Below are 25,387 nucleotides of genomic sequence, written 5' to 3'. Positions count from 1 at the left end.
TGACAACCACAAGCACAGATCTGAAAAATTCAACCAACTCCAAACAAAATAAACAAGAAGAAACCACATAACAGCCCATCATAATCAAACTGCTGAAAACTGGTAATAAAGAGAAAATCTTAAATGCTGTCATGCACACACACACACAAACATAATCCATCAGGAAGAATGCTACTAGGATAACCCCAGATCAGGACAGAGCATGTCCTGATCAGTGAGATATACTCAAACAAAAGGGTCAACCAAAACTCTAGATCCAATGAAAACATCCTCCACAAATGAGGATGAAATAATGCTGTTTCTAAATAAGCAAAACCTAGATTAAAGTTAGTGTGGGCAACAGCACTATGTACATATGTGAATATACCACAGTGAATTCCACCTTTATGTAGATCTGTATTGCACTAATTAAAAAAAAACTATAAATAGTAGGAAAACCAGTGGAGTAGAAGAAGGGATGGAAGGGAATGGAGGAGGAAAGGGAAATGGGAAATCCTCGGGTCTGAAGTGGAGGAAATTATACTCCACGCTTGTATGATTATGTTAAGATGAACCCCAAATTTATGTATAACTATAATTCACTAATAAAGATGAAAAAATAAAAGTACTTTAAAAGAAATATTAAGGATGTTTACATGCTGAAGAATGTTTTCTAATGGAAAGGGAGATTTATACAAAGAAATGAAGAACACAGAATATGGTGATTATCAGAACTAGGAAACTACATCTGTGTGTGTGAAACTTTTTTTCTTATGGAGAATTTCTCTAATGGATAATTTATGTTTCAAGTAGAAATGGTAAGAATGCATTGTGCATTTTATAAGATTGTAAAAACAAAATATATGACAAAGGTAACAGAAGAACACAGGGAGGAATGGAAGAATCCTGTCCTGTGGAACCAGTTTATGGTACAGGAAATGAATAATGAACACACAGTGGGGCAAGTTGAAGATGCAGAGTACAAATCCCAAAGCAGTCACACATTTAAAAAAAGATAAGCTGGAATACTAAAACTCAGAATTAACTAATAATAAAAATGAAAAAAGGGAAAGAAGACGAGAATGGGGAATAAACAGGACAAATAAAAAGCAAATAGCTAAATGGCAGAGTTTAAACTAATAAATATGTGTGTGTGTGTATATATATATATATATATATATATATATATATATGTTCATATATAATAATTTTATTACATATAAATGGTCTAAACACTCCATCAGAAGGAAGAAATTGTTTAAACTTTAAAAGCAAGAAGCAATTTTGTTCTATGAATAAGAAAAGAACTTTAAATATCAATACACAGGTTAATACCAAAAGAATAGAAAACCCTAAGTCATATAAACAGAAAAATATTTATATTGATAACAAAGTAAATTTCAGGATTTGGAATACTTGAAATATGGAAGGATATTTTACACTTTAAAATGAAATGACATCTTTTGGAGCTGGGGTTGTGGCTCAGTGGTAGAGCACTTGCCTAGCATGTGTGAGGCCCTGGGTTTGAGTCCCAGCACCTCATATACACAAAATAAAGATCCATTTACAACTAAAATAAATATATATTAAAAAATGCAAAGATATTTTTGTTTTAAAATGAATCAAGAAAATATAGTAATTCTAAAGGTATTTGTAACATGTAACAATAGAGCTTTAAAATACACAGAGACTAAATGGAAAATAGAAAAGTTCAGATTTGTAATTGAAGATTTCAACACTCATAATAGTTAATGAGAATGTATAGGCAGAGTTAGTAAGGACATAAAAGGTTTGAACATAAACAAAAATCAACTTGTGTTAGCTGTCATTTGTAGGAAAATACACCCAATAACAGCAGTATGAACATTCTATTCAAGAGCAAAATAAAACATTCACCAATCTAAATTATAAACTAAGGGATTTCAGACGGGGAAGGAAGCGGTACAGTCCCATCCCCCACAAGGGACACTCCACTAAGGCAATCAGCGGCCACCATCTTGGTGAGCTGAAGTATCCACCGCCACTCTCCGAAAGATTGCAACAACAAAACAGAGTTCTTTGAACTTTCAGATTTGTGCGTATATGAAGGCATATTAAAATGTATATTTGAACTGGTCAGCCCTTCTCATCCTACGGAGGTAAATGCCTACCGAGCCTTCATAAGTAGTGGCCACAGGTTTGAAACGGGGCTTGGGAGAGACAGTAAGGACCCACCCGTTGCATTGGTTGCCTGGCAAAGGGAAACGAACTGTCGCCATTTGCAAGAGACACCACTATGGCAGAGAACTGACGTCATCAGACTGCGGCGGAGGAGATAACTTCATTGAAACCTGCGGCTACAGGTGTGTAATCCCCTAGCCTTCCCTCTCCACACATCGGGGAAACCTTAAGGGCCCCTCCCAGCTCTCCCATGAGTGCGACAGCCAGCCTGAGGGAATCAGAGGTAGTGCGGGACCCGCGGCGCGGAACTACCGCTCCCACCAGGGCTGACTGCTGAGGTCTCTTGCACCAGCTACCTGGGGAGTGGCTACCGGAGGGCAAGTAAAATTCGCTGAGGATTCTCGGCCCCAAGCTCTACAAACTTAGGGTCTGAGGGAATGGCAAACAGGGAGAGTGTGCCCAGTCGTTCATGAAAACAGGGCTCCCGGGAGCAGCAGACCTGGCGTGTAGCCAGTATTGTGATGAGCGGCACCCGTGAGAGGGGCCTGGCTAGAGGAAAAGTGGGAAGTGACTAGACACAAGAGGAGGCCCTAGACACTCAGGATTGGAGACTCGCCCAGTCTGGGAGGAGCTGCTGCACAGTGATTGGTTCCCGTGCATTGACAGGAGAAGCTTGGCCTGGTGGGCACAGCGCCACCTCCTGGAAGAGAAGTTAATCAAACTCTAAGACTGTATTTATTAGTTTTTTTTTTCATTTTTTTCTTTTCTCTTTTTTTTTTGATTTTTTTTTGATTTGGATTTTTCTTTCATTTTCATTTTTCTTTCATGTTGTTTTTTAAATTTTTTTTACAATTTTTTTTAATTTTTTTTCTTCTAATTTTAACTTTAATTTTTTAAAATTATTATTATTATTTTTTAATTTTTTTCTTTTTTATTTCCTATTTTTTTCTTCTTTTGTTTTTCATTTTTCTTATCCCCCCTTCCTTGAATTCTACCTGCTTACTCTCATTCTCTTTAGTGACTTCTTCCCTTCCTTTCTAATACCTTTCCTCCCAAGCATCAAATAAAGTTATAGGAATAAACAGTATCCCAGCAGTCAAACAGAACAAGAAGTAACATGAGCAGCTTCAAAAAGCAAGGAAGAAAAGGAGTACAAACAATGCAGGACAGCCTAAATATTCAGGAGGACCTAGAGTCATCAGAAAAATGGTCATATAAAGAACTCAAGGAACACCTTAGACAGATGGAATGGAACCTTAAAGAGGATACAAGACAGCAAATTCAAGCAGCGAAAGAACACATTGAGAATGAATTACATAAACAGATAAAAGAAGAAGTTAAGCATCTTTATCAGGAGATAGAGATTATAAAAAATAATCAAACAATAATTCTAGAAATGAAGGAAATGATAAACCAAATTAAAAACTCAATTGAGAGTATCACTAACAGAGTGGAGCAAGTAGAAGCCAGAACATCAGATAATGAAGACAAAATATATCATCTTGAAAAGAGTCTAGCCAACTCAGAAAGGCTGGTACAAAATCACGAGAAAAACATCCAAGAGTTATGGGATAACATAAAAAAACCAAACTTACAAGTCATCGGGATAGAAGAAGGTACAGAGATTCAAACCAAGGGAATGAGTAACCTGCTGAATGAAATAATTACAGAAAAATTTCCAGAAATAAAAAAGGAAACAGATATACAAATTGAAGATGCATACAGGACACCGAGCACACAAAATCACAGTAGACCAACGCCAAGACACATTGTTATGAAGATATCCAATATACAGAACAAAGAGAAAATATTAAAAGCTACAAGAGAAAGGAGACAGATTACATTCAGGGGTAAACCAATAAGGTTAACAACGGATTTTTCATCACAGACGCTGAAAGCAAGAAAGTTATGGAACAATGTATTTCAAACACTGAAAGACAATGGATGCCAACCAAGAATTCTGTATCCAGCAAAATTAAGCTTCAGGTATGACAACGAAATAAAAATATTTCATGATAAACAAAAGTTAAAAGAATTTGCAGCCAGAAAACCAGCATTGCAAAGCATTTTGAGCAAAACACTACACGAGGAAGAAATGAAGAACAATAACCAAAACCATCAGTGGGAAGTGCCTCAGTAAAGACAGAGGGCGAGGGGAAAGATAATCATGGAGAAACAAACTAATTTTTTTTAAAAAAAGGATAAACAATCAAACATGGATGGAAATACAAACCATATATCAACAGTAACTCTGAATGTTAATAGCTTAAACTCTCCAATAAAGCGACATAGGCTGGTATCATGGATTAAAAAAACAAATCCAACAATATGCTGCCTCCAGGAGACACATCTGATTGGAAAAGACATACACAGGCTCAAGGTAAAAGGTTGGGAAAAAATATACCATGCACAGGGTCCTCGTAAGCAAGCAGGGGTGGCCATCCTCATATCGAATAAAATCGACTTCAAGACTAAGTTAATCAAAAGGGATAAAGAAGGTCATTATATACTGTTAAAAGGAACCATTCACCAACAAGACATAACAATTATCAATATTTATGTACCAAATAATGGTGCTGCAACATTCATAAAACAAATTCTCCTCAAGTTCAAGAATCAAATAGACCACAACACAATAATTATGGGTGACTTCAACACACCTCTCTCACCACTGGACAGATCCTCCAAACAAAAGTTGAATAAAGAAACTATAGAACTCAATATCACAATCAATAGCCTAGACTTAACTGACATATATAGAATATATCAACCATCATCAAATGGATATACTTTTTTCTCAGCAGCACATGGATCCTTCTCAAAAATAGACCATATATTATGCCATAGGGCAACCCTCAGGAAATATAAAGGGGTGGAGATAATACCATGCATTTTATCTGATCATAATGGAATGAAACTGGAAATCAATGATAAAAGAAGGAAGGAAAAATCCTACATCACATGGAAAATGAACAATATGTTACTGAATGATCAATGGGTTACAGAAGACATAAAGGAGGAAATCAAAAAATTCTTAGAGATAAATGAAAATACAGACACAACATATCGGAATCTATGGGACACAATGAAAGCAGTTTTAAGAGGAAAATTCATCGCCTGGTGGTCATTCCTCAAAAAAAGAAAAAACCAACAAATAAATGAGCTCACACTTCATCTCAAAGCCCTAGAAAAGGAAGAGCAAAACAACAGCAAATGTAGCAGAAGGCAAGAAATAATTAAAATCAGAGCGGAAATCAATGAAATTGAAACAAAAGAAACTATTGAAAAAATTAACAAAACTAAAAGTTGGTTCTTCAAAAAATATATAAGATCGACAGACCTTTAGCCATGCTAACGAAGAGAAGAAGAGAGAGAACTCAAATTACTAACATACGGGATGAAAAAGGCAATATCACAACAGATGCTACAGAAATACAGAAGACAATTAGAAATTATTTTGAAAACCTATATTCCAATAAAATAGAAGATAGTGAAGACATCGATAAATTTCTTAAGTCATATGATTTGCCCAGACTGAGTCAGGAGGATACACACAATTTGAACAGACCAATATCAATGGATGAAATTGAAGAAGCCATCAAAAGACTACCAACCAAGAAAAGCCCAGGACCGGATGGGTATACAGCGGAGTTTTACAAAACCTTTAAAGAAGAATTAATACCAATACTTTTCAAGTTATTTCAGGAAATAGAAAAAGAGGGAGCTCTTCCAAATTCATTCTATGAGGCCAACATCACCCTGATTCCGAAACCAGACAAAGACACCTCAAAGAAAGAAAACTACAGACCAATATCTCTAATGAACCTAGATGCAAAAATCCTCAATAAAATTCTGGCGAATCGAATACAAAAACACATCAAAAAAACTGTGCACCATGATCAAGTAGGATTCATCCCTGGGATGCAAGGATGGTTCAACATACGGAAATCAATAAATGTTATTCACCACATCAATAGACTTAAAGATAAGAACCATATGATCATCTCGATAGATGCAGAGAAAGCATTTGACAAAGTAGAGCATCCCTTTATGTTCAAAACATTAGAAAAACTAGGGATAACAGGAACTTACCTTGACATTGTAAAAGCTATCTATGCTAAGCCTCAGGCTAGCATCATTCTGAAAGGACAAAAGTTGAAGGCATTCCCTCTAAAATCCGGAACAAGACAGGGATGCCCTCTATCACCACTTCTATTCAATGTAGTTCTCTAGACACTGGCCAGAGCAATTAGACAAAAGAAATTAAAGGCATAAAAATTGGAAAAGAAGAACTTAAATTATCACTATTTGCAGATGACATGATTCTATACCTAGCAGACCCAAAAGGGTCTACAAAGAAACTACCAGAACTAATAAATGAATTCAGCAAAGTGGCAGGATATAAAATCAACACGCATAAATCAAAGGCATTTCTGTATATCAGTGACAAAACTTCTGAAACGGAAATGAGGAAAAACACTCCATTCACAATATCCTCAAAAAAAAAAAATAAAATACATGGGAATCAACCTAACAAAAGAGGTGAAAGATTTATACAATGAAAACTACAGAACCCTAAAGAGAGAAGTAGAAGAAGATCTTAGAAGATGGAAAAATATACCCTGTTCATGGATAGGCAGAACTAACATCATCAAAATGGCGATATTACCAAAAGTTCTCTATAGGTTTAATGCAATGCCAATCAAAATCCCAATGGCATTTCTTGTAAAAATAGATAAAGCAATCATGAAATTCATATGGAAAAATAAAAGACCCAGAATAGCAAAAGCAATTCTAAGCAGGAAGTGTGAGTCAGGCGGTATAGCGATACCAGATTTCAAACTATATTACAGAGCAATAGTGACAAAAACAGCATGGTACTGGTACCAAAAGAGGCGGGTGGACCAATGGTATAGAATAGAGGACACAGAGACTAATCCACAAAGTTACAACTATCTTATATTTGATAAAGGGGCTAAAAGCATGCAATGGAGGAAGGATAGCATCTTCAACAAATGGTGTTGGGAAAACTGGAAATCCATATGCAACAAAATGAAACTGAATCCCTTTCTCTCGCCATGCACAAAAGTTAACTCAAAATGGATCAAGGAGCTTGATATCAAATCAGAGACTCTGCGTCTGATAGAAGAAAAAATTGGCTCCGATCTACATATTGTGGGGTCGGGCTCCAAATTCCTTAATAGGACGCCCATAGCCCAAGAGTTAATAATAAGGATCAACAAATGGGACTTACTTAAACTAAAAAGTTTTTTCTCAGCAAGAGAAACAATAAGAGAGGTAAATAGGGAGCCTACATCCTGGGAACAAATTTTTACTCCTCACACTTCAGATAGAGCCCTAATATCCAGAGTATACAAAGAACTCAAAAAATTAGACAATAAGATAACAAATAACCCAATCAACAAATGGGCCAAGGACCTAAACAGACACTTCTCAGAGGAGGATATACAATCAATCAACAAGTACATGAAAAAATGCTCACCATCTCTAGCAGTCAGAGAAATGCAAATCAAAACCACCCTAAGATACCATCTCACTCCAGTAAGATTGGCAGCCACTATGAAGTCAAACAACAACAAGTGCTGGCGAGGATGTGGAGAAAAGGGTACACTTGTACATTGCTGGTGGGACTGCAAATTGGTGCGACCAATTTGGAAAGCAGTATGGAGATTCCTGGGAAAGCTGGGAATGGAACCCCCATTTGACCCTGCTATTGCCCTTCTCGGACTATTCCCTGAAGACCTTAAAAGAGCATGCTACAGGGATACTGCCACATCGATGTTCATAGCAGCACAATTCACAATAGCTAGACTGTGGAACCAACCCAGATGCCCTTCAATAGATGAATGGATAAAAAAAATGTGGCATCTATACACAATGGAGTACTATGCAGCAATAAAAAATGACAAAATCATAGAATTTGCAGGGAAATGGATGGCACTAGAGCAGATTATGCTTAGTGAAGCTAGCCAATCCCTAAAAAACAAATACCAAATGTCTTCTTTGATATAGTGAGAGCAACTATGAACAGAGCAGGGAGGAAGAGTAGGAAGAAAAGAGTAATATTAAACAGAGACATGAGATGGGAGGGAAAGGGAGAGAAAAGGGAAATTGCATGGAAATGAAGGGAGACCCTCATTGCTATACAAAATTACATATAAGAGGTTGTGAGGGGAATGGGAAAATAAACAAGGAGAGAAATGAATTACAGTAGATGGGGTAGAGAGAGAAGATGGGAGGGGAGGGGAGGGGGGATAGTAGGGTATAGGAAAGGTAGCAGAATACAACAATTACTAATAGGGCATTATGTAAAATTGTGGATGTGTAACCGACGTGATTCTGCAATCTGCATTTGGGGTAAAATTGGGGGTTCATAACCCACTTCAATCTAATGTATGAAATATGATATGTCAAGAGCTTTGTAATGTTGTGAACAACCAATAAAAAAAATTTAAAAAAGTAAATAAATAAATTATAAACTAAGCCCACATAGTTAGAAAGATCAAAATAATATAGACTTTTCTTTCTTCCACACAAATACTAATTTAATAAAAATAAGTACCAAGAATTATGGAAACTTTTTAAATTTTTGAAAATTAAATAATACCTAAAAAAACATAAAGAATATTATTAAATATTTTAACTGAATTACATAAAAATCACTACATATTAAATATATAGGATATAGCTAAATCAATATCTGGAAGAAAATGTATTGCTTTAAATGCCTATATTAGAAAACATAAAAATCAATTATATAAGTTCTATTAGCAAACTAGGGAAGGAAAAGTAGCTCAAATTAGGTAAAAGGAAGGCAATAACAAAATAAGAGTAGAAAATGATAAAGTAGAAAAAACATACTCAAGAGTGAAAACAAAAACTCAGAAAAGATTATAAAAATTAATGAACTTTTAATAAATTCCTGTATTGTGGATTAGCAGATGGATATTAATAGGACAACCTATTAACAAGTTTGTAGAATGAGCATTAGCTATTGTTAATTTTCTGGTTTTAATGATTGAATTGTTATTGCAGTTGTTAGCATTAAAGGATACTGGATAAAAGTTATACAGAAACTCTTTGCACTATTTTCTTGCAACTTTTTGTAAACCTGAAATTATTTCTAATTGACAATTTTACCGACAATTCACAAAATATATATGAATGTTCAATAAGCATGTAGAAACATGGCTTGAAATTACTTATCAGGGGTATGCATATAAATATCACAATACTATGACATATTCATTCTATCATGGTTAAAATCTAAAAAGATTAGTAAACTACTTGTTGTTTCTGATATAGAGCAACTGGAACTCTACACATTGCTCTTTGACGTATGAAATGGTGCTTTTTATTTGGAAATAATCTGGAGGTTTGAAATGCACTTAAACAGATACTTACATAATCCAGCAATTCCACAGCCAGGAACCCAAAAGAAACAGGAATACAAGTTCACAAAAAAGGTGTGAACAAGGAAAGAAAATTCATGGCAGCTTTACTCAGAACACTTCAAGCTCAACTAATTAGGACAGCGAGGGGCTGACAAGACAGCCATATACATTAGAGGAACGGAACAGAAAGCCCAGAAATACACCTTCACATTTGGGGCCAATTGGTTTTTGGTAAGTGTGATAAAACCATTTAATGGAGAAAGAGCAATCTTTTCAAGAATGGATGCTGAGAAAAGTGAATGTGCACAAGAAAAAAAAAGTGAAGTTGGGTCCTTATATAAAAATGAACTCAAAATGGAATGAGGACTGAAGAGTTAAAGGTATAATAAACTCTTAGAAGAAAACAGAAATCATCAGGACATGGGATTTATTGGTTATTTCTAGGGTACAACACTAAAAGGCAGAGGCAAAACAGGGCAAAAGTTGCATTGAATCTCATCAAAATAACTTGTGAAACAAAGGACTCCATGAAGAGAGAGAAATGGCAACCCACAGACTGGTAGACAATATTCACAAGTCATATATCTAAGGGATTAATATCCAGAACAGATAAAGAACTTCCTCAACTAAAAAACAAAACAAAACAAAACAACAACAACAACAACAACAACAACAAAAAACAGTTAAAAAATGAACAAGGGCCATGAACAGACATTTTTCCAAAGAAGATGCATAAATGGCCAACAAGCCCATGAAGATCCATTTACTATCACTAATCATTTAGGAATTGGAAATCAAAACAATGAAATGCTGCTTTATATCCACAAGAATAGTTATTTTGAACAACAAAACTGAAACTGGAACCTTCATGCAGTTTAGTGGGAGATGGTGCAGCTGCTGTGGATTACAGAATGATAGACCTTTAGAACTTTAAACAAAATTGCCTTATGATTCAATAATTCCACTTCTAGGTATGTGCTCCATAGAACTGAAAACAGTGATTCATAGCTGTGCTATTCATAATCAAAAGGTTAAGATAACTCAAATATCCAGCAAGATGAATGGATAAGCAAAATACAGTGCACACATACGACGGAAAACGGTATTTTACCACCTTCTCATAGAGACTTTATGCCACACTTTTTTGTTTTGCAAAAAAATGGGGTGTGACCATTATATGAAGCTTTTTGTTTACCAACTGACATTATTTTAAAGTAATTTATTACTAAACTGCCTGTAGCACAAGATTAAGATTCACAGAATATATAGGCATTAAAGTGATGGTGATGATTATGCAGTGAAATATGGTATCATTTATCTTTAAAAAAAAATGAATGTGATTCTGATCCATGATACACCATGAATGAATCTTCCAAACATCAGGCTAAGTGAAATTAGCCAGACACAAAAGGGCAAGTACTCTGTGATTCCACTTACACACCAAAAGTGGGAAAATAAGGCAAATGTCCACCAAGAAAAACAGATTAAAAAATCATAGAATTTTTTATACTCTGAAATACTACTCAGTAAAAAAACAAGCAGCAATCTGGTTAAATTTCAGAAATATAATCATGAGCAAATGAAACCAAGTACAAAAAATGTACATGCTCTGTGACTCCATTTATAGGAATTTTGTGGCAAAGCCAAACTAATCTCTAGAGACAGAAAGAAATCAGTTGCTGATCAGCATGAAGGCTTCTGACTATGAAAGGCCCTAAAGGAACTTTCTGGAGTAAGGGGAATGTTTTACACATCTTTCTTGGTGTTGTAGTTATACAGGTGCATGTATTTGGCACCATTGAATTTTAAATTTGTAATAAGGATGTTCATTGGTTTTATTGTGTGTAAATCACACCTCAATAAAATTGATGTAAAGAATAAAAAGGAAAGGAGAGAGGAACAAAGAAGAGTAAAATTACACAGTGGTAACAACTAGAATAGGGTGATATTTTTAAAATTATGCAAATTGAATAAAACAGAGCCCAGATATAATTCCATGTATGTGTACAAACTTGACGATGAAAGAAATGACATTGAAAGGGAAAGAAAAGATGAAGTAGAAAAGCAGGGCAGCTGGGTAGCCAAGAACTTGACTTCTAGCGCTGCATCACGCTCCACTGTAAATTCCAGATGGATCAATACCTAAATCTGCAAGACCAAATTTTTCTAGCACTTAGAAGGAAATATGGAAACACTTTATGGTTTCAAGGCATTGAAGAATTTACTAAGAGATATTTCAGTCTCTGCGTCTTCCCCATATCATAAAAATGAAGAAATTTGGTCACATTAAAATTTAAGTAGCCCCCCAAAAGATAGTAAATAAAGTTAAAAGGCATACCGCAGACTCAAAAGAGATTTGTTCATACATTAAAGCCAAGACTTAGTATCCAGATTATTCAGAAAGTCCCAAGAGTCTAAGGACAGTTTTAAGCTTTAATCATTTTAAAAGTTTAAATGCTACTAACTTATATTAACAATATTTGAAAATGTAACTCTATTTTTAAATATTGATGCATTTCTTATTAAAATTCAGCACAAGCACTGTCTTGGTGTTACATGTTCATCTAGTTGATTTTCAAACATCATAAAAACTTTCCTCAGCTGTTGTACAGTAAAAGAAAGAATAGCATCTATAATTCTGGCCTCATGATCCTCTAAAAAAATAAGGTTTTTTTGATGTGTTGTTCCCTTTGCTTTCTAAAATTTTACTCTAATTAGTTATACATGACAATAGAACACATCTTGACACATCATATTTAGATAGAGTATAACTTCTCTTTCTTCTGGTTGTACATGATGTAGAATTACACCAGTCATGTAAACATATATGTACATAGAATATAATGTTACATTATTCCTTTCCCCATGCCACCTCCCCTCCCTTCACTTCTCTTGTCTAATCAAATTACTTCTATTTTTCCCTAGCCTCTTCCACCCCTTATTGTGAATTAGAATCTGTATATCAGAGAAAACATCTGGCTTTTGGTTCTCTGGGATTGGTTTATATCACTTAACATGATATTCTCCAGTTCCATCCATTTACCAGAAAATGCCATAATTTAATTCATCTTTAAGGCTGAGTAATATATTCCATTGTGTATTATACCACAATTTCTTTATCCATTCATCTTTTGAAGAGCACCTAGGTTGGTTCCATAGTTTAGCTATTATGAATTGAGGTGCTATAAACACTGATGTGGCTGTGTTACTATAGTAGGCTATTTTTAAGTCCTTTGGGTATAAACTGAGGAGTGGGATAACTGGATCAAATGGTGGTTCCATTCTAAGTTTTCCAAGGAATCTCCATACTGCTTTCCGTAGTGATTGTACCAATTTGCAGTCCCACCAGCAATGTTTTCATGAGCACATGATAGGTAGTTTGGATGTGACTCTATGAGGAAAAATTGAAAGGATATGGATGGGGTGACATATATATGGCCCAACAAGAGATTATCCTCCACTGATCCATTCTCTGAGTGTCATTCAGAATCCATAGCACCCAAGTAAATTAAAATTAAAACTTTGTTTTCCACAGTCCACAATGCCAATAAGAACATGGTTGGTCTGGGGAATGTAGCTCAGTGATGGAGAGCCTGCTTAGCCTGGGTGAGATCCTGGGTTTGATCCTCATCAAGTCCTGTACATACACACACAAAAAAAACCCACAACAATTACATGGTAAAATTATGTTTTCTTTTATTTGTAGCATTTAAACTTTGCGAATTCTTAAAGTTTAAAATTTTACTAAGATTTTTAAATACTCCGCATAATAAATATCTACAAATAGCCAACAAAAAGTCCTAATTCTTTTTCTCTATACTGCTCTATCAGTTGTTTCATATATATTTAAGTCTAACTTGACAGATGTATATTCATGCATAATCCTAACATCTTTTGATTTAGTATTTCCAGTAGTAACTTTTTACCATACTTCTTTGTTCTTCAAGAGATAAATGAATAAGGGAAGGTGCAGGACCCAGTATAGATATAAGCTTAGGCAGCCATCCATTTGTTACAAAAAGAAGAGACATGGAAAATATCTACTACCTTCAATTTTCTGTGAACCCAGATCTGCCTTAAAAAGTAGTCTACTTTACACACACACACACACACACACACACACACACACACACACACACAGAGAGAGAGAGAGAGAGAGACAGACAGAGTCCCCAGCTCAACTTAGGTGGGAGAGAAAGCATCCTTTATAATTAGGTGAGGAGGGCTGGTAAGAGAGTTCATTCTTCTCCTACATAGACATCGGTGAAGGGAAGGTAGAGTCCTTCATAGCATCTGCCAAACTTTGTAGAAAAGGAAAATGGTGTCTAAGAAAATAACTAAAGGCCAGTGCTTTAATAGCTAAATGGGGAAAATGCAGAGATAAGACAAATTGGCACAGATAAGGCTTAGCCTTCAATAATGAAACTAGCTATAAGCCAGTCTAGGATATTTAATGGTAAATTAAGCCAGTACTGAGTGTTGATTTGCCCAACAATTTTGAAAGAAACATTAAATAATGATGTCTGAAATCCCCACAGGTAAACTCCAAGAGGTGTGATCTACTCAGGTTTAGGATGACAAAGGTCAGACATGGAACTTATTACCCAAGGCAACTGGGTAATCAAAAGATGAGAAAATTTTAAATCTGAGTAGAAGTGGCAGGTTCCAGGTTGGGGGTGTACCTCAGTGGTAGAGCACTTGCCTAGCACGCGTGAGGATCTGGGTTTGATCCCCAGCACCACATAAAAAAATAAATAAATAAAATAAAGGTATTGTGTCCATCTACAACTAAAAAATTTTTTAAAAAGGCTCATGAAGCCAGGAGAAATGTCCAAAAAATTGCTAAAACCAAATGGGAATAGATGGCCCAAACTGGAAATGGCATTAAAGTCAGACATAGTGTGAAGAATAGAGGCTGGGGACGGAGAGGTAAGAACAGATGAATGATGTTGGATTCCAAAAGGGAAAGGGGGACTTTTGAGTGACCAACATAAAAATATCCTAGTAATTTTTAGCTTACAAGTATGGGGGCATGGGACATAGAAGGTGGGTTTGTTAACTTTGATACTTTTTAAGGATAGAACGAAACATTGTGCTATGCTGAGCTTGGGGCAAAATAAAAAGTTTTTATCTCATGCATTGTTTATATGATTTCTGCATTAATTTTTATTTTTTAAAACAAGTGCATTAAAGTCTTATTAATTTCGATGACTGAGACTTTTGGTGTCTGCTCAGAATTACCTGGACCTGAGGAATAAACAGAAAACAGAAGAGATGTTAAATTCATACTTTCTAATGATGAATATATAAAATAGAAGAAAATCCATGAATAATTGGGACCACATGAAAACACGGCATATGAAAAAAAAAAACTACCTATGAAGTGTAAACACCATGAAAGCACATAAAACAAAGTATGTAAGACTCAGCTATGAAGTGGAAACTAGTTTTAGCGTTTCTGCTCCAGGAATGATGCAAATATTTTAGTTCTGTCTGCTTCAAAGTGCTTGGGAGGCTATAATTCCAAGAAGGAGCCTAAAGTATTTCCAGAACTTCTTATTCTAAAATGCCTCATAGTTTGCAGGTTCCCACCAAATTATTGATACTCGAGGAGCACTTTATTTTGCAAAGCATTTTCATATACATTCTATTTTATAAAGTCACTGCATCCTGGCTTTGAGGAGAGGCTGGCAACCCCACCGTCTGCAATGATGTCAGCAGCAGCTCTGTTGGACAGTTTCCATTTCCTCCCTGACAGGGCACAGAAACTGCAAAATGGGGAGATGAGTGAAGGCAGGGAGGAGCAGAGCAGAAAGAGAGCCTGGGCCGTTGGCTCTTATGCACCATTCATAACCATCCTCTAGGATGAGGTTTTTCCAAATTCTCAACATAACTAACGAGTACACCTCGACTGAATGGCAGAACCCAGGATGTGGGATTTCCAGGCTATTGATTCTTTCATTACACTATGCTTAGCGTTCCTATAAAGTCTTCAGAAATCTTAAATCTGAAAATATTTTTCATTTGAGGATAGCTTGGATTTGTATAAAGAAGATGAGGGTTGACTTGGGAACTGACTCCAGAGAACAGATTGTTTTGTAGTGCTAATACTGCCATCTCCCCCCCCCCCTTTGTTCACACTAAGCATCATTTAATGAATGGATTTTTTAAAAATGTTATGCATGATTTGAAAAACTTTTTTTATGTTTGTTTCAAAAGAGAGGTTTCAAAAATATTTTGAGCAACAACTCCATCAGCAGAAAAATGTGTGGCTTCACAAAGGAAAGGATGCCTGTCACAGAAATGCTGCCATTGTGAGCAGATCGGACTCTGGATGGAGGGAGGCACCCTTGGTTAGAATCCTGGCTTCTACACCTACTTCCATGTGCTACACAGTCTATTGCACTAAGCCTTTCAGAGTCTTGGGTTTATACTCTTTACAATGGAGATAATAAGGGTACCTACTTCATGAAGTTGTCAAATGATTAATTAGTGCATATAGAGTTTGTAATAGCACTTTTGTATTAATTAATATTTAGCTAGACTTATAAAGACAATCCCAATCCCTGCCAGGAAAAAAAAAAACATCTAATTATTTTATAGTCACCAATCAGATGTTTTGAGATGGTTTGGATACTAAGATACTAGATTACCAAGTTATAAAGAATGAGTTAGTTCTAGCTGGGCTTGGTGACGAACCCCTATAATCCCAGCAGCTCAGGAGGCTGAGGCAGGAGGATCACGACTTCAAAGTCAGCCTCAGCAATAGTGAAGTGCTAAGCAAGATGAGGACTTGTCTCTAAATTAAATAAATAAATTTTTAAAAAACAGCTGGGGATGTGTCTCAGTAGTTGAGTGCCCTTAGTTCAATCTCCTGTACCACTTCCCCAACAAAAGAGTTAGTTCTAATCATACCTTGAGATAAAAACATAATTGAATAATATGTAAGAAGAGTTTATTTTATAAATAATATTACTTTGCCTTTGAAGTTCTCCTTGATTCTTGCTTTAATTGTGCATATCTTATAATGGTATATAGGAATTATGAAAATTATGATTTTGATTAATTTTTTTAATTGAGTGAAAGAGAAAAGACTTCACATCAATACATACACTCTTTGATCTACAATGCCCAGGCAAGCCGCAGGCAAATCCTCACAGCCTGCTGATTGCTGGAAATAACTAGAGAGGTTGCCCAATGAAGCCTACGCTGCATCTCCCATCCGCCCAATGTTGAGTTGCATCTCATCTGTTCCTTCTCCTTCTTGCCATTCATTTTCCTGTTTTGTTTCAATCTTAACCCGTTTTCATTTTCCCAAGGCCCCTCACTGTGCATTGTTCTGAAATGAAATGATGTGTTTGTTTGCTTGATCAAGTTTAAAGAAAAGGGATGGAAATTTCTTCAACGGAAACTCCTTTGATGAAAGTGACTCATTCTCTTTAATGTGATTATAAACACAGCCTAATAGACTTCTGTGAAGTGGAACCATTTTTATTTTATATTCTGATTTTTAATTAATATGCAATACTTGTACATACTTTTGGGGTTCAGCATGTTTCAACATATGTATGCAGTGAATACGGATCATATCAGGGTAATTAGCATTTCTGTCTCCCTCTCATTTCTTAACACTGGGAGCCTTTGGCCTCCCCTTTTCTAGATCTCCATAAAATATACAATGGGTTAATTGTGAACTGTAGCCATCTCAGTGGGTGGTGGAGCATTAGTATTTATTCCTTCAAAGTAAGTGTTTTTTTAACCCATTAATCGACCTCCCTCTGTTGTCCCTCCCCGCATCTGGTTCCCAGCCTCTAGTAATCACTATGCTAAATTCAGATCAACTTTTGGTAGCCTCCACATATGAGGAAGAACATGCAATATTTGTCTTTCTGTGTCAGGTTTATTTTACTTAACAGAGTTCTATGGCTCCATCCATTCTTTACCATGGATGCATAATATTCCAATGTATGTGTGTGTGTGTGTGTATGTGTATACATTTATATATATTTTCTTTATCCATTTAGCCATCATTAGATACATAGGTGATTCCGGTTTCTGGCTCTTTGCTGCAATAAACATGTGAGTGCAAATGTCTTTCATTTCTATATGCTGATTTCCTCCTTTGGAATATGTACTCAGAAATGGCATGTTGGGTTCATATAGTAAGTCTATTTTTAGTTTCATGAGGATCTTCTATGTTATTCTCCATCTTCTACGCATATCTCCATATATTGGTTGTACTAATTTACATTTCCACCAACAGTGAATAAGACACCAATAGTGAATAAGAGTTCCTTTTCTCCAAATCTTTGCCAGCATTTTTTTATTTTTTGACTTTGTGATAATAGCCATTGTAATTGGGGGGACATGACATCACAGTGTGATTTTGATTTTTCTTTGATGGCTAATGATGTTGAGTAGTTTGTCACATATTTATTGGCCATTTGTAGTTTTATTTTTATATTATTATTATTATTATTATTTTGCTTTACAATTCTTAAGACACCTTTATACCACAATTTATCATATCTCTGATTGTATATCAGATATGTTGACACCAAATTCACATCTTCATACATGTATTTTGTATAATGATGAGGGTGTCCTTCCACCATCCATGCTATTTCCCTTCTCCTTCCCTTTCCCTCCCACCCATTTGTACTTTTATATTTTATTTTTTAATTGGACACATATCATCTTTATTTTATTTATTTATTTTTATGTATTGCTGAGGATTGAACCCAGGGCCTCACACATGCTAGGGGAGCACTCTGCCACTGAGCCACAACCCCCAGCCATATACCTTTTTTTTTGGAAAAATATTCTAGACATTTCTCCATTTTTTTTAAAAAAATTATCATTTTGTTAAGTTTTTGAGTTCCTTACATACTCTGCATATTAATTCCTTCATCAAATGAATTGATTCAAACATTTTTCTCCCATTCTGTGTGTTTTCTATTCACTGTGTTGATTGTTTCCTTTGCTGGGCAGAAGCTTTTCAGTTTGACATAATCCCATATGTCTCTTTTTGCTTTTGTCGCTGTGATTTTGGGTCCTATCCAAAAAAGATTTTTGCCTAAATCATTTTCTCAAAAGGTTTGCCTACTTTCATAATATCAGGTATTACAGTTAGGTCTTTGCTCTGTTGTAATTTGATTTTCATATAGATGAAAGATAGGAGTCTAGTTTCTGTCTTCTGAATATGTACATCCAATTTCCCAGGGCCACTTATTGGAGAGATTGTCCTTTCTCCAAAGTATGCTCTTGGTGCCTTTGTCAAGAGTAAGTTAGCTGTAAGTACATGCATTTATTTCTGGGCTCTCTGGTCTGTTTCACTGGTCTGTGTGTCTGGTTTTATGCCCTTAATATGCTGGCTTTTAAATATATATATATTTTACCTGAGCTCTATGGTATGTCTTGAAATCAGGTGCTCTGATGCTTCTGGCTTTGTTCAAGATTAGTTTGGCTATTTGGGGTCTTTTGTGAGTCCACTGAATTTTAGGATTGTTCTTCTAGTCCTGTGAAAAATAACATTGGTATTTTGATGGGAATTGCATTGAATCTGTAAATTGCTTGAGCCAATACATTTTGACATTATTAATTTTTCCAATACATAAACATGGGAAGTTTTTCCATTTCTTTATATCTTCTTCAGTTTCTTTCATGAGTGTTTTCTAATTTTCATTGTAGAGGTATTTCACTTCCTTGGTTAAATTTATTCCCAGTTTCTTTTTCCTTTTTTTATGTTTTGTAAATAGGGCTGCTTTCTGATTTCTTTCCCAGCAAAGTCATTATTGGAGTGTACAAATGCTACTGATTTTTGTAGGCTAATTTTGTATCCTGCAACTTTACTGAATTTGTTGTATCACTTCTATTCTCCTTTCTTCCTTCCTTCTCCTTTCCTCCCTTCATATTGCTGTGCTAGGGGCTGCTTATCAGTTCTAATTGCCTTTTGGTGGAGTCTATAGGTTTTTTTCTATATAGAGAATCATGTTATCTGTTAAAAGGGGTAATTCGACTTCCTCCTCTCCTATTTACATGTATCTTATTTCCTTCTCTTGTCTAATTGCTCTGGCTAGAACTTTCAGTATTATATTGTAAAAGAGTAGTGAGAGTAGACATTCTTACCTTGCTCCAAATCTTGGAGGAAATTCTTCCAGAGTCAGCATGATGTTGGCTTTGGTTTTGCCACATGTAGCCATTAGTATGTTGTTCATTGCACACCAGTATCATGAAGGGATGTCAAATCTTGTTGCATTTTTTGCATCTATTGAGATAATCATGATTTTTGTCCTTTGTTTTTTCCCTGAGATATATTTTTGTCCTTCATTTGTGCATAATCAACATAGTGTATGTTGAACTATGCTTGCAACCCTGGGATAAATCCAGCTTGATCATGGTGAAGGAACTCTTGGATGTGCATCGGATTCCATTTGTTAGTATTTTGTTGAGAATTTTTGCATATATGTTCTTCAAGGATATTGTTGTTTTGTTTTGTTCATTTGTTTATTTGCTATATCTTTGGTTTTGGTATCAGGGTAAGAATGACCTCATAACATGAGTTTGGAAGAATTTTCTCCCTTTTGATTTTTTGGAATATTTAGAAAGAAATTGGTATTAGCCCTTACTCCATTTGGTAGAATTTAGCAGTGACATCATTTGATCTTGGGGTTTTCTTGGTATGTAGACATTTTATTACTGATTCATCTCATTATTTATTGGTTTGTTCAGGTGTTTTTTTTCCTATGTCTTCTTGTTTCAATTTTGGTTTGTGTGTCCATTTATCCATTTTTGTTCTGAGTTTTCCATTTTGCTAGTGCGTAGTGTTTATAATAGTCCTTATGATCTTTGTATATCTGTGATATTAGTTATAATGTCTCCTTTTTCACCTCTGATTTTATTTGGGTATTCTCTCTATTTTTCTTAGTTAGGTTGGTATGATCTGCATCTGAAATGTCCATCAAAACTACACATTGAAGGCTTAGTCCCAGTGTTCAGAGGGGACTTGCAGAAAGTGGATGCATCATGAGGCTCTGACCTCCTCAGTGCGTTAATCCAATGATAGCTGAATGAACTATTGGGAGGTGGCAGAAACTGTAGGCAGGTGGGGATGGTTGGAGGCACTGGGTCATGGGGGCATGACTATCTCATTTCTGGCCCTTTCCTCTCTGCCACCACTGAGCAGCATTTCTCACCTTGCTCTTCCACTAGGATGTTTCTGCCTTGGAGCCAGCCAAACATGGACTGGAAGCTCTGAAACTGTGATCCAAAATAAATCTCACCTCCTTTAAGTTATTGTCAGGTACTTTGGTCACAGCAGTGAAACACTGACTAACACAGACTAGCCTGAGCTTTGTTGGCTTCGCTTGTCTTTTTCAAAAAACTGACTCTTTCTTTCATTGATCTTTGTTTTTTGTTTGTTCACTTTTTGTTGTTGTTGCTGTTGTTTTGTCTCATTTATTTCTATTTTGAGCTCTGTTCTTTATTTCCTTCTTCTAATGTTAGGTATTTTTTTTCTAGAGTTCTTAGGATGCATTGTTAGGGTGTTTATTTGAAATCTTTCTGCTTTGGGTATATTTGAATAGTGCTCTAAACTTTCCTCCTAATGTTGGTTTTTCAGTATCTCATAAGTTTTGGTATGTTGTGTTTCCATTTTCATTTGATTTGAGAAATTTTTAAATTTCCCCCTTTTAGGGGTCATTGCAAGGGAGGAGTGGAGGGAAAGAGTTCAAGGGAGGGGGGGGGAAGAGGAAGTAGTGAGGAATGAAATGGAGCAAATAATGTTATCTATGCATATATGATTATGCATATAATCAGCACTATAATGTATTATTATAATATACTGATAACAACATAACATAAAAGATAAATTTCCCTTTTGATTTTCTTGATGACCCATTTTTCATTCTATAACATGATTTTGGTCTCCATGTATCTATATAAATTCTGAAGTTTCTTTTGCTGTTGATATCTAGTTTATTCTATTGTGGTGAGAAAAGATACATAATTTGCTTCTGATTTATTAAACATTTGTTGATTTTTATGGTCTAATATGTAGTCTGTTCTAGAGAATGTTCCAGGCTGAAAAAAATAATGTGCATTTTGCAGATGTTGGAAAAAATGTTCTGTTAGTATCTGTTAGGTTCCTTCTATTTGACGTATAGTAGAGTTTAACTGTGAGTTTTTGTTTGTTTGTTTAACTTTTGTCAGGATGATCTGCCCATTGATAAAAATGGGATGTTGAAATCTCTTAGAATTATTGGAGCCTCTCTCTTCCTTTAGATCCAATAACGTGTTTTATAAAATGTTGTGGTCTGGCATTAGGTGTATTTATAATTTTTATATCTTCTGTTGAATCTGTACTTTAGTTGTTCTATGGTAACTTTCTTTTTATTTTTTATAGTTTTTGTTCTAAGATCTCTTTTGACTGTTGTAAGAATAGCTGTTCCCGTTCATTTTTGCTTTGCATCTGTGTTGAATCTCTTTTCCCATTCTTTCAGTCCTTCTGAAGTGAGAGTCTTATAGGCAACCTGTCATTAGGGCTTGTTTTTAATTCTTTCAGTCAGTTTTTACCTTTCATTTGGGGTATTTTAGTCCATTTATATTCAAGATTTTTATTAACATTTAAAGATTTATTCCTATCATTTGGTTAATTTTCTTGTTTGTTTTTAATATCCTTTGTTCTTTTTTTTTCTAGATCATCTTCATGCTTAGGTGGCTTACTGTGTCAATAAGTTTTGCTTCTTCTCTACTTCTCCTTTGAGTATCTGCTCTTCCAGTGCATTTTATACTATCATCTGTTTAATGATTATAATTTTTTTTTCGTTTCTGGATAAAGGCTCACTTAAGCATCTTTTATAAGGTCAGACTGGTGGTGATGACTTATTTCAGCTTTTAGTTGTCTTAAGGGACTTTTTCCCCTTTCTTTCTGAGGACTGCTTTGCTGAGTATAGTATTGTTGGTTGACATGTTTTTTCTTTGAGAACTTGTACTATGTCATCCCATTCCATTCTGGCCTATACAATTTCTCTTGAAAATTTTGTTTGTCGAATGCAGGATTCCTTGCATGTGACTTAGCACTTTTTATTTTGTTGTTTTTAGGATTTTTTTCTTGATCTTGTACTTTTGACAGTTTGACTATAATTAGCCAATGTGAAAATCTTTTCTGGTCTTGTCCGTTGAGATCCTATGAATTTCTTATTCCTAGATCTTCATTTCATATTTTCTCAAGATTGAAGAAGTTTCAGCTACTATTTCATCGAATATATTTTCTATTCCTTTTCCTTTCTCTTCCCCTCAGGTACTCCTAAAATTCTAATATTTATTTAATGGTATCTCATGAGTCTTTGAGGCTATTTTCATTCTTTCAAATTAATTTACTTTTTATCTCTTATATGAGTAGGGTATTTAAAATGATCCTCCTTCAATTTCAGATATTCTTTCTTTTTAATCTAGTCTGCTCATGAGGCCTTAAACTGTATTTTTATTTGACTTATTGAGTTTATTTTAAGATTTGTATGTGTTTCTTTTTCCCAGTCTGTATTTCCTTTCTGAATTTCTCATTTATGTCTTTGAATTATCTTCCTAATTGCTTTTTCTTCCTGAATTCTCTTGAATCTTGCTGATTTTCCCTGTAAACATTCTATATAATTCTTTATTAGGCATTTCATCAATACCTTTTCTTTGGAATTTGTTGCTAAAGAGCTATTTAGTCCCTTGAAGTCATCTTGTGATCTTGCTTTTGCATATTTCTTGCATCCCTTCATTGAGATTTTCATACCTGGTAGATCAGTTGTCTCTACTACTCTTCTTTGGTGACTTCTGTGGGAAAATAACTATCTCCTAAAGATGCATTTTTGGATGCCAGGTTGGTAGGCTACATTGGCATTGTTTCTAGTTGGGTGACATCGTGTAGACCGTGTATAGATTCTTTGTATGCAGTCAGTGACTTTGAGTGTGTTCCATGTGGCAACAGGGACAGAGGGCTCTTCTGACTCGGGAAACCACATGAGGGAGGGGTATACTCTAGTGGTTCAAGTAGATGTGGTACACACCTCAGTTGTGATGAAGCCACAGCCACCTGGCAGTGTGTGGCCACTCTGGCATTTGGAATGGTGGCACAGGAGATATGCCACACAATGGCTGTTTCCTCAGTACTGACAGTAGCAGCAGGGGTTGAGGGGGTAGCATATGCATGTTTCAGCCAAGTGGAGGGGGAACTTGCACCCTTAGGCCCAGTGGCACTGCAGGGTCAATGGCTGGAACCATTCTTTATTTCCTTTATGATTATGTATTGAGTGCCTGCTACATGCAGGGCAGGTAGGCTCATAACAGAACAAGTTCCTACCCTGGTTTGGATAGTAAGTGAAAAAAAATGTATAACATGTCAAGTGGTGATAAGCAATAGAAGAAAACCTATAAGATGAATAGAATGTGATAGGTGGGTGAGCAGGGGTCAACTTCAGATAGGCTGGTCTTTGGTGGCCAAATGATGTTGCACTTAAGACCTGAATGAACTGAAGCAGCACTTCCTGGAGTTGTATAGAGGAGAACACTGCAGACAGAGGGGACAGCAGGTACAGTCCCAGAACCACAGTGTTCTTGTCATAGGCATGTGGCTGGAACAGAGAGGATGCAGGGAAAGGGGGCAGAGAGATGATGTTCACATTTATTTGTTTCACTTTCACAGCTATTGGTCCATTGATTTCTCTAGAACAAATTGTGTAGGGTTGTGTGTGATCTTTTCAAGATGCTGATTTTGTTCTCCAAGTGAGATGGGAAATTAGTAGATTATTAATTGATTAAGCATTTTTAGAAGATTTTGTGGCTGTCATTGTTATTGTCTTAAAAAAGTTACATTATGCCTGGAAAAGCTATTTCTATCATAATCATAGCCTTCAAAATCTTCAAATGTGTTAGGGTAGTCAGAGTACCATTTTTTCATTAAAGATAAAACTAAATCACCATACTATACCTTCATATATGCTATTTCAAGTGGGATATTTATTATTTTTATAAACTAAGATATAATAAATGTAACTGAATAAATAACACATATTAATTCTTTATCTACTTTGATGCTCATGACTAAAATAGTCTAACATTCGTGGTTAAGCCCACTATTAAGGCTTTCTCCTATCGTCACAAATTGGAAAGTTTGTATCTAGAGGAGAATTATCCCTAGGATCTTTCCAAATTCATTCCCATTTTGAAGGTTGAGAGAGTTATTCCAATATGAAGAAGGAAAAGTCAATGTGCAATAATTGGTATGAAGAGAACATAATGCTAACTCAGGCTATCCCCTTGAACTCAGATGTCATCCACACCCCCAAGGAGTTATCATTTGCTGTCTGGTGAAGTCTTCCAGTTTCACACAGAGTCCTTTATCCCTGTCCTTAAATATCTTTGTTTTGGTGTCACCTTGTCAAGGTGCTGATCTATCTCTGAATTTAATTTGTGAAACTGTGGCATGAGCAGGAAGGAGATTCTTCTTTCTCTTTGATCTTACCCATGGAGTAAGTCATCTTATCCTTTAGCCAGTCCCACCACTGAGGTCTTCCCTTAGGATGCTGGTGTTTGTGAACCATTAGGCACAACTGTAGTAAAAATTGTCCATATGCAGCCATCACATACATGATCATATATGCCCACAGTGCCTGGGATATATCTTTCCCACACTATTTCACCGTCAAGGGCAGGTAAAGCTGTAAAACGTGATAGGTGGCAGCACTCATTTAGATCAGAGATGACTCCATTTTGAGGAGAAAAATATCCCTAAACCTCACTTCAGTGCTTAACATCAGCAGCCCTTTTTAATTAGAAGAACACTGTCT

Source organism: Spermophilus citellus (assembly GCF_964194105.1).
Source record: "Spermophilus citellus genome assembly, chromosome: 15".
In the NCBI taxonomy this organism is placed as follows: domain Eukaryota; kingdom Metazoa; phylum Chordata; class Mammalia; order Rodentia; family Sciuridae; genus Spermophilus; species Spermophilus citellus.
The sequence above is the reverse complement of the archived record's forward strand: the minus strand, read 5'-3'. Positions refer to the sequence as shown.